Below are 9,085 nucleotides of genomic sequence, written 5' to 3'. Positions count from 1 at the left end.
ATGGTCATACTAGTTCCATGGGTATTAGAAACATTAGTGCTTGGCTCTAATGCAACTGAGAGATCGTTAGTGTTTATACCATATAGACAACACTATTATGTTTTATTTATGACACTTGGATTATTAATGTTTATTTTCTATCGATTTTTTTTTATAATTTATTATTTCTTAATTTACTGTGATATAAATATTAGATTAATAAATATCCTTGGAATATGATATGCATTTTGTATCTCTAGGTACGTGATTTAGTAATGTGATTATATAAATAGTATCGATATTCCTAAATATCCTTAGTCGAGTATTATTATTATGGGACTGGTGTGTTTGTTGACTGATGATCACATCTCTTTGATCATAGGTATAGTGATACTAAAGTCGAAAACACATGCATATATAAATATACATGGTGTTGGATAGACCCAATATAAGATTCTACATGTCTGTTGTATCATAAGTAATTCTTACAGTGATAATGATGTAAGGGTCCTTCGACTTGAAATCATTATATTTCTATACGATGATTAATATACTTTGATTAAATTAAAAGTTATCTTTGACCGAGTAATGATAAAAGTTGACTTCGGGTTTATTAGGAATTGTGTGAGAAATATGAATGATCTAGAAAGAATTTAACCCTCCTATTTTGGAGTGATATTATTGGCTTCTTGTGTGAGCTAGACTATGAAATGCGTGTCGCTGCGCTCAAATGTTGATTTCAAATGATAGTCTACTCAGTGATCGAGAAAACCCGGATTAAACCATGAAGATGATGATATATAACATGCCTTGAGTTTAATCTATAATATATGATTAAAGGGATTATATTATATTATACATTATTTACGAAAAGTTCACTACACCATATATGGCCTATCGCAACGCCCCCCTTAAAAAATGTTAGCTAATATGTTACCTTAGATACGGTACTTGCCATCTAATTTAACACTCTGTTTTCAATGTTACCTTAGACAAAAACGTGGTGTTGCATTAGGTAAAAAGTGTTGCAGGTTGTAACATTTTTGTTAAAGTGTTACCTTAGAGTATTTAAACTTATAAATAATATATTTTAAGATTAATCATTAATTCAAATTATTATATAAGAATTTAAATTGATTTATAAATTGAATATATGTAATATAAATGATGATATACAAATTTTATACTTAATGAAATTTTTAAAAACTTAAAATAGAAATTTATAAAGTAGTAAAATTCAAAAAATACAAAGAAAAGTAATAAAAATAAAAATAGTAAAAATCTCCCTCATTTAAAATATGAGAACTTTTTTATTAGTTTTATAAATAAAGGATATTAAAAAATGTAAATATACGAATTTATAAAATAATAAAATAGGTGATGATATATAAATTTTGTATTATATTTAATACATAATAAAATTAAAAAAATTAATAAATGGGATTTTAAAAGTAGAAAAAAATATAAATTCCCATCATTTTCATATAAGCACATATATATATATGTATGTTAAATATAAAATATTAAAAAATGTAAATACAGAAATTCATATGCACAATAAAATGAATAAGGTAAATAAATATTTTCCTACACTAATTATTTAAATACAAAGTTTGGACCTGGTAAATTTTGTAAAGCGGGCAAATGAAAATTTTCAAACCCTGCTTCAAAATTTTGGCCCAAAATGCGCCCAATTTTGAGCCCACACAACATACATGTCTCTTTCTCTCATATATTGTCACTCTCTCTCGCCGCCTCTCTGTGCTCTCTCTCACTACCATCTCTCATTTTCTCCCTCGTTCTCTCTCTTCCACTACTTTCTTTTTCGCTACTATTTTTCAGCACACTCAATCTACCTAACTTTGGCTTTAATTTTTAATCTTAATTAGGGCTCAATTGATTTAATATCAATTTAGGGCCCAATTAATTTGAATGCCAAATTAGGGTTTGTTCTTCATTTTGAGTTCAATTAATTTCCTATTTTCAATTAATCTTCTTCTAATCTCACTTATTAACGCTATGATATTTTGATGTGCTTTTCTTCTTCACTAATTAGGTTATAGAAACAGGTGTGGGTTCAAAAATCAAGTTCTGGATCTTAGAGTTGTTTGACACGGTAAGCACGGTCTAGTAAGTGTTATTATTAAATTTTTCTTGATATACATGAATGTTAATATAGATTAACAACCCTCTTTTTAGATGTTTAAATTATTTGCATTGTATATTGATCCAGAACTTCATTTAATGCAACTATTTAAGTTAATGTCTTTTCTGTTAGAACTAGCGTCCATGTCTTGGATTTACAACGCGGTTGTGATATTTGCAATAGTGGTGGATCATGGTTTATCATCGAAACTCTCTCCCTCATTGGCTTCCCTGTATTTAATACAAGGTTCCTTTTGCTTTCCACTAAACTACTTTTATCTTCCTTTTTACCTTTGTCCAAATGAATGTCCTGTTGCTTCAATGACAATGATGTAAAAGAGGATGAACACTCTTTCTCATCCTTGTTGCGGAAACACAAGCAAAATGTACCCAATTGTTAGTAATAGTATGATATGCATATTGGCGTGTGCCTGGCTTTATCTAATTTTGGCTCTGTATTTAGCTTATAAAAGTTTTTTTTAATTTTATACAGGTTACAGAAGCAGGCCTGGAGTCGTCAAATCTTATTATTGGAAAGACTTCATAAAAAGTAATGAATGGACAGGTTTGTGGAAGTTGTTAGACTTAAATGAATCAGTGTATTATGAAGTGTAAATTGATGTACTCTCCGCGGTTCAGTTAATTGTTGTATTGGTTTGTACTGCTGACCCTATGGATGAAATACATTTTGAATGGAAAATTTTATGTTCTCATTGCAGCTGCTTTAAGTAGTTGCTTACTCTTTAATTGAATAATCACTCGATCATAGATTGGTAATAGTTGTACGACCATTTTCAAATTGTAACCACTGTTATAGGTTTTAGTAGTTAGACAATATTTGAAGATGGGATCAAGAAAGATTGTGTTACAATATTCTCATTAAATCCCCAACACCTATTATCTAAAAGTTGTTTTCTGTAAAGCTTATAAAACTCCTCTAAAATGCTTTTTTCATTACATTTTTCTTTTCTTTTTTTAATTTGAAACTTGTAGATGCTGCAACTGGCCAATATTCAGAGCTTATTTATAGGTAACTAGTTGCATTCAACTTGGGTTACCATACTAGAGGTGACAAAACAATGATTACCAAGTCAGAGACAACACTCCTTGGATTAGAAGCTGTAAATAGAGTAGCACCTGGAGGTCTCATCAGCTTACTGGTTTATGTTGGGGATCCTGGTGGAAGGTTCTATTTTTCTTTGAATTGATTTATATACTGGTAGTATATTGCGATCTTCTTTTTGATAGTTTATACTCAAATCTTTATTTCTGAATACTTGTAATCTCCAGGGTTTCATTATAAACTCAGACGCAATATATAATTTCATATGGAATATATCCAAGTAATTATTTAATTCAGGCGCACTACCTATTCAGGTGCACTACCTAACGCCCTGGGTTGCCAATTTTTTTATGACATTTAATCAGGTAACATGGATAAAACTTTGCGATTGAGCATAAATTTGTAATTTTTATATTGTGAAGAATATTAGTGAGAGAACAAATTTATATTTGTTTACTCATCAGAGTGAAAGTTTGATGAAAGAATATTAGTTGTATAGAATCTTCATGTATCGAGCATTGTAGTACCTTAGTTTTATACTTCCACACTCTAGGTTTTTCCAGTATATTATGATTTACTGCAGTACGTGACATTTTTTTGCAGAAAAAATAATTTTGCTTGTCAAAACCATCGATTTAGGAGCTGCTGCAGATTTGCGAGTAGGTATAAATTACGTTTCTAAGGAGTTTCTACTAGATCCAAGGTATCCATTTTTTCTATGTTCAAGACTTGAGTGTTTGGAGAAAAATCATAAGGTTAACTATTTTCAGAAGCTATGTTTGTACTTTACATTCTCAAGGGCATTGTTGTTCTTTTTAAATGCATGATTTGTTTGCATCTTCTGTAGATCCATATAATAATTCTTTTATGTATTGGTATAGGTGGTTATTATTAAATATAACTGATATGTATCACTGATTGTCTCTCTTATGTATTGGTATAGGTCGTTATTATTGAAGGGAATAGATTATCTAATGCAATTAACTGGAAAGATACCATTGGTCCTTGGGAAGAGAGATCTGAACACTACGGCGATTTTTGGGATTACTGGACATATGATAATTAATTCTTTGCAGGTCAGAAATAAAGGACTTGAGCAAGGCTCTCGTATTGTGCCGTATTGTGCCGTGTGCCGGATCACCAAAATTATAGTTTAATAGTTGAACTCATCTTTGTTGGCACGACCATGATGATGTTTACTGTATTTGATGAGTTCTATGTTGATTATGTAATTTACCAGTAAATTTGTTAAGGATTCTGGTTATTTTGGAAATGTGTAAAATGTGCTTAGTTTTATTCTAGGTTTTACCATAATTATGTTACATTAGCTCATAGCCTAATAAAAATGTTACACAGGCTATTCAAAATATTGAACTAGTTAAAAAAAGTGTTGCATAAAAATGTTACATTAGCTAAAAAAATGTTTCCAATTGAAGTGGGTTAAAGAATGGGTCCTATAGTGGGCTTGATGTTGTTGGACCCATAATGGGCCCAATATGGGTCCAACTTTTTTAAAAATATTTTAGAACTCTAAGGTAAAATAAAACTCAAGTTACAACTGATCTCTCTTTTTGTTGCATTAGCAAGCTAAGGAAACATATAAACAAGTTAAAATACTATATTGCCTTAGGCACCAAAGATGTTACCTTAGACCCCTAAGGCAACATGAAAAAACATATCTTTAAGAAAATGTTACCTTAGCTTAAAAATGGGGCAAAAGCAACATATTTACCCCCTAATGCAATGTTTTTTGGTGTTACAGTAAGCATTTTATGGTGTAGTGGTTTAATCGATCACTGATTTAATTCTTATTACTTGGTTAACAATAATGTATTACTAGATGTCTCATTGTTTGTAATTTAAGTATGAGATATTTATATTATTGCCAACGTAATAATAACCTATAAGGTCGCATAAAGAAATATTGCAGGAATATTTAATTTAAATTCGAATTTAAATTAAATAGCAAATCAAATTATTTATTATTAATTAAGTGGGACTTAATTTAATAAAGACACAAATAATGTTGAATTAGTTGTGTTCTAAAGTTGGATAGTCATAGTCCGTGACGCCACGACCCGATAATATTCCTGATAGTCGGGTAGACCATGACGGCCACGACCCAAGATGGGTCGTGTTGCCCCTGGCCCAAAATCAGCTAGGTGATAGGCCCGCCAAGCAGACCTGGGAATTAGGTCCACAATGATTCCAAGGCCGTATCCAACATTGAATCAGACTCCTTTTAGGATGGATCCAGAATTCACCGTCTAGAGGAGTCCTACTTACCATCTAAGTAGAAGACTTGTCCACCAAGTCTCCCTACCATTGTCTAACCCTAGACTTAACATCTATATATATGACTCTACCTATAACGACTCGTATATTTTGTATTATTTTAAAAGTATAATTATTGAATAATTAATTAAATAAAGTATGTGTATCGGTTTTGATAGTAGTATGTTGTTCTCTATTATATATGTGTGATTTATTGGTGTATAGGGTTGAATTGTGTAAGTAATTATTGAGTTGTATTATTTTGTTTCACTTTTAAAAGTGATTTTATTACAGTTTTATTTTCATAAATATTTGGATTGTCTCTAAAATTGTTTTTATGATTCTATAATTTCAATATCTATTTTTGGGATTTTATAAAATTGAGAAATCAATATTTCATTAACTATTTATCCTTAAATAATTTTCTGATTTCATTTAATTGTAAAGTCAGTATTTAATTCCAGGATTCTTCAAAAATTACGAAACTCATATTTTATGAAGTTTATAATATTCTGATAATTTTAAAATTATTTTGGAAATTTTTGGGATTAATTTCACTCCCGCGTCGATTCGTTTAATCGTTAAATGCGGATATAAGTTGCACTCCAAAAATGATTCATAAATTATGAAATTTGGGTTTATTTAGTTTCAGGATATTTATGAAATTTTAAAACTATTTCGGTAATTTTTTTGATTCATTTTACCCGCAACTTGGTTCGATAATTGTGAATTATCGGAACAGATTAGGATAGCAGGACACGTGTATGCATTTTCTTACTTGTTCTGATACGTGGATGCAGGAGACTTAAACAAAAAAAATATATATAGAAACACAACCCCCCATTTGTTCTTCATCGGTTTCAACTATAATCTCTCTACACGCTCAGTCTCTCTCTCGCAAAATCTCTTAATCTCTTTCTTCTCTCTATCTCTCTCCCTTTCTTTCTCTCGTTCTTTCTTCTCTCTCTGTGTGTTCTTTTCGATTCTTCCCCGGTTTCTGGTTTTCTGGTGAGTTCGACCGGATTTTTCCTGGCGATTCCCTTTTTGCTTAGCTTCTGTTCGAATTAGGATATGTATGTATATGCTTGCATATATATATATATATATATGTGTGTGTGTGCTCGATTGTGTGTTATCAGTGTGTGTTGTGTGCGTATTAGTGTGTGTGTGATCGTGTTGCGGTTTTGCTTCCTACTTCTCTGTTGGACTGGTTGTTGGGCCTATTATTGGGCCTTGCTGTTTGGGCCTCTATTGTTGGGGCCGAATGTATGCAATTTGTTTGGTTATTATTATCCTGATTTAATTTCTTTTTATGCAGGAAATATTTGAATAAATATTCGTGATATTAATAATTTCGTTGCGGGGAATTATATTAATCGGTAGAATTTATTCAGATACCTGAATATTTTCGGGCACCAATAAATTTTGCCGCCGTCCGCGATGAATTTTTACGAGTGAACGATGGACGGTGATGATCGTTATCTGAGTCCTAAATTTATAAAATAAACAAAATGGTACTCATGATTATTTTCGCACGTAAATAGTCGTTTGATTGTGAAAATTGTATTGTAGCGTAAATTATGATTTGTTGGGACTGGCGTCGATTATGTTTCGACGGGTAGGCTTATAAATAGAGGAGTCGCTGTCAAAATTTTTCTAAATTTTATTTTTAAATACGAGAAACGTACTTTACAATATAAAGCGTTTTATTCTTATGTGAATTCTGATTACGTGATTATGTGTATATATGTTATACGAGTCGGGTTATCAGATTTTTTATGTAGGATTGAGGATATCAAGCATGTCGGTATAACTAATTAGGGTATTCTGTTACTGTAGATCCCAGTCGAGTCTCGCAAGGACCGAAGTCAGCGTAAAAGCTATTTAGGGTTTCTGTAAAGCGTTGCACGGCAAGTACCTCTGACCATTCTTTTATGGTTCAGTACATATGAATAAACTGTTATTTTATTCTCATACGAGAACAGAAACGTTTTAAGTTACGTATCCCCTGTAGTTATAAATAATTGTTTTAAAACCTGTTTTGGGGAAAAGTAACTTCGAAGGGTACCTATCTCAAATGAAAACGATTGTGAACTAGATTTTACGAGTGCTGTTAAATGAACGGTTTTTAAAATAAGATAGGTACAAGTGTTTTGAAAACTGGATAAAACGATCAGATATGGGATACATAGGGGCCAGAGTCGCCTAGTGAGGTTGCGTAAGAGGCTAACTCGGTTGCGCGCATTACATAACCGATTAATCCAGCAGGTCAGAGACCTAGCTAGTCTCTGAGTTCCGGAACAGGTGTACGGGATGACAGTTGGAGCCATCTGGTGTTGGTAGCCTGATTAGTTATCTTCACATATCTGTTACGTATCTGATTTGGCTTTGCAATTCCCGTAAGAGAATAAGTGATTGATATAGTTGAATAACAAATATGAATAGCATGCCAAAATTGGATTCTGGTACTTACACAGCACACAGCACACAACTATATTACAATTACAACCCAAGTTTTTATTTTACAACAATACTCGTATCATCCTAATACTTTTTTTTCGAAAGTGTATCATCTTAATATTTAATCTGTATTTAAAGTCATTTTTATAATGGAAAATTAGTATTTTAATTTTGTTCACATTAAAGGAGTTGTAGTAAAATTTGCTATAATAGTACATGTATATTACATAAATAATTTTGTATTATTTCATAAATTGATTTAAAATTATATCAATTATATATAATTATTTTGACCCTCTCTTTTATTGATCGTCACAAATAAATATCATTGCATTTGACCCCTTCAGAAACTATGATAAAAGAACATAAAGGATAAAATTTTAAAACATAAAAGGTATATAAAGAATTAATTGCGCGACACATGTGAATTGAAAGGAAAACAACTAAACTGCTCCATACAGAGTCTCATGTAAAATAAACGATACAGCAAGAAGATGCATACACATTTGAATATCAGGTATTGATTTTTTACCCACTCCACAACGTACAACTGGGGTCATATGTGTAGTAATCGGTCGTCCACCCCAACTTTTGGGTCATTGTCGTTTAACTAAAGGAAGCTGGTAACGAGGGTTGACCCTGAGTTTTAAAATATTTTATATTTTAATTTATTACCCTCCAAACTTTTCGTAAAATAAATGGTAGGATACTGAATTCTCATTATACGAAAATCAGAAACTCATTTGGATACCTAACAAAATAAATAATAACTCACGATTTAAAAATATATTTTTCTCGCATTTTTTTTCACAAATATTTTAATTAAATCTTTAAAATTAGAATTTAATTGCATATCTTCTTGTAATGGATCCCATAACCAACTCATTGTAACATACTTAGAAAAGCAGTATGATCTAATCAATTTCAAAGTTAAAATCTTGGATTTTTTTTTAAAATTATTCGCCAGTGTCATTTTTTTTAAAAAAAAAGAGATAGATGTTTTGCTTAAATTACTTATTCTGAGAACCCTGCTAGTAACTAATGTCTTTTTCGTTTTAAAGTTTGGAGACGATCAAATTCCGAAAATCTAGGTACAAAATTTTTGTAAATGATGTGAGATATTTTATTTTTTGCGAGATTTTTTAATTTTTACTATTCACGTAT

The 9,085-nt window shown here is 31.0% G+C and overlaps 1 long non-coding RNA gene across 5 annotated transcripts; it reads left to right on the top strand.

The window, feature by feature from the left end:
• The first annotated feature begins 1,739 nt into the window (after positions 1 to 1,739).
• LOC141706054 (uncharacterized) lies at positions 1,740 to 4,459 on the top strand. Of its 5 annotated transcripts, none has more exons than XR_012568601.1 (7): positions 1,740 to 1,924; positions 2,036 to 2,095; positions 2,258 to 2,371; positions 2,618 to 2,689; positions 3,118 to 3,310; positions 3,791 to 3,890; positions 4,131 to 4,458. It is a non-coding gene; the product is annotated as an uncharacterized LOC141706054 (long non-coding RNA). The 5 variants fall into 5 exon arrangements; XR_012568598.1 differs by having other exon boundaries at positions 3,415 to 3,890; XR_012568599.1 differs by having other exon boundaries at positions 3,118 to 3,552.
• Positions 4,460 to 9,085: the final 4,626 nt, after the last annotated feature.

This window comes from Apium graveolens, chromosome 2 (assembly GCF_009905375.1).
Source record: "Apium graveolens cultivar Ventura chromosome 2, ASM990537v1, whole genome shotgun sequence".
Lineage (NCBI taxonomy): Eukaryota > Viridiplantae > Streptophyta > Magnoliopsida > Apiales > Apiaceae > Apium > Apium graveolens.
The sequence above is the reverse complement of the archived record's forward strand: the minus strand, read 5'-3'. Positions and strand labels throughout refer to the sequence as shown.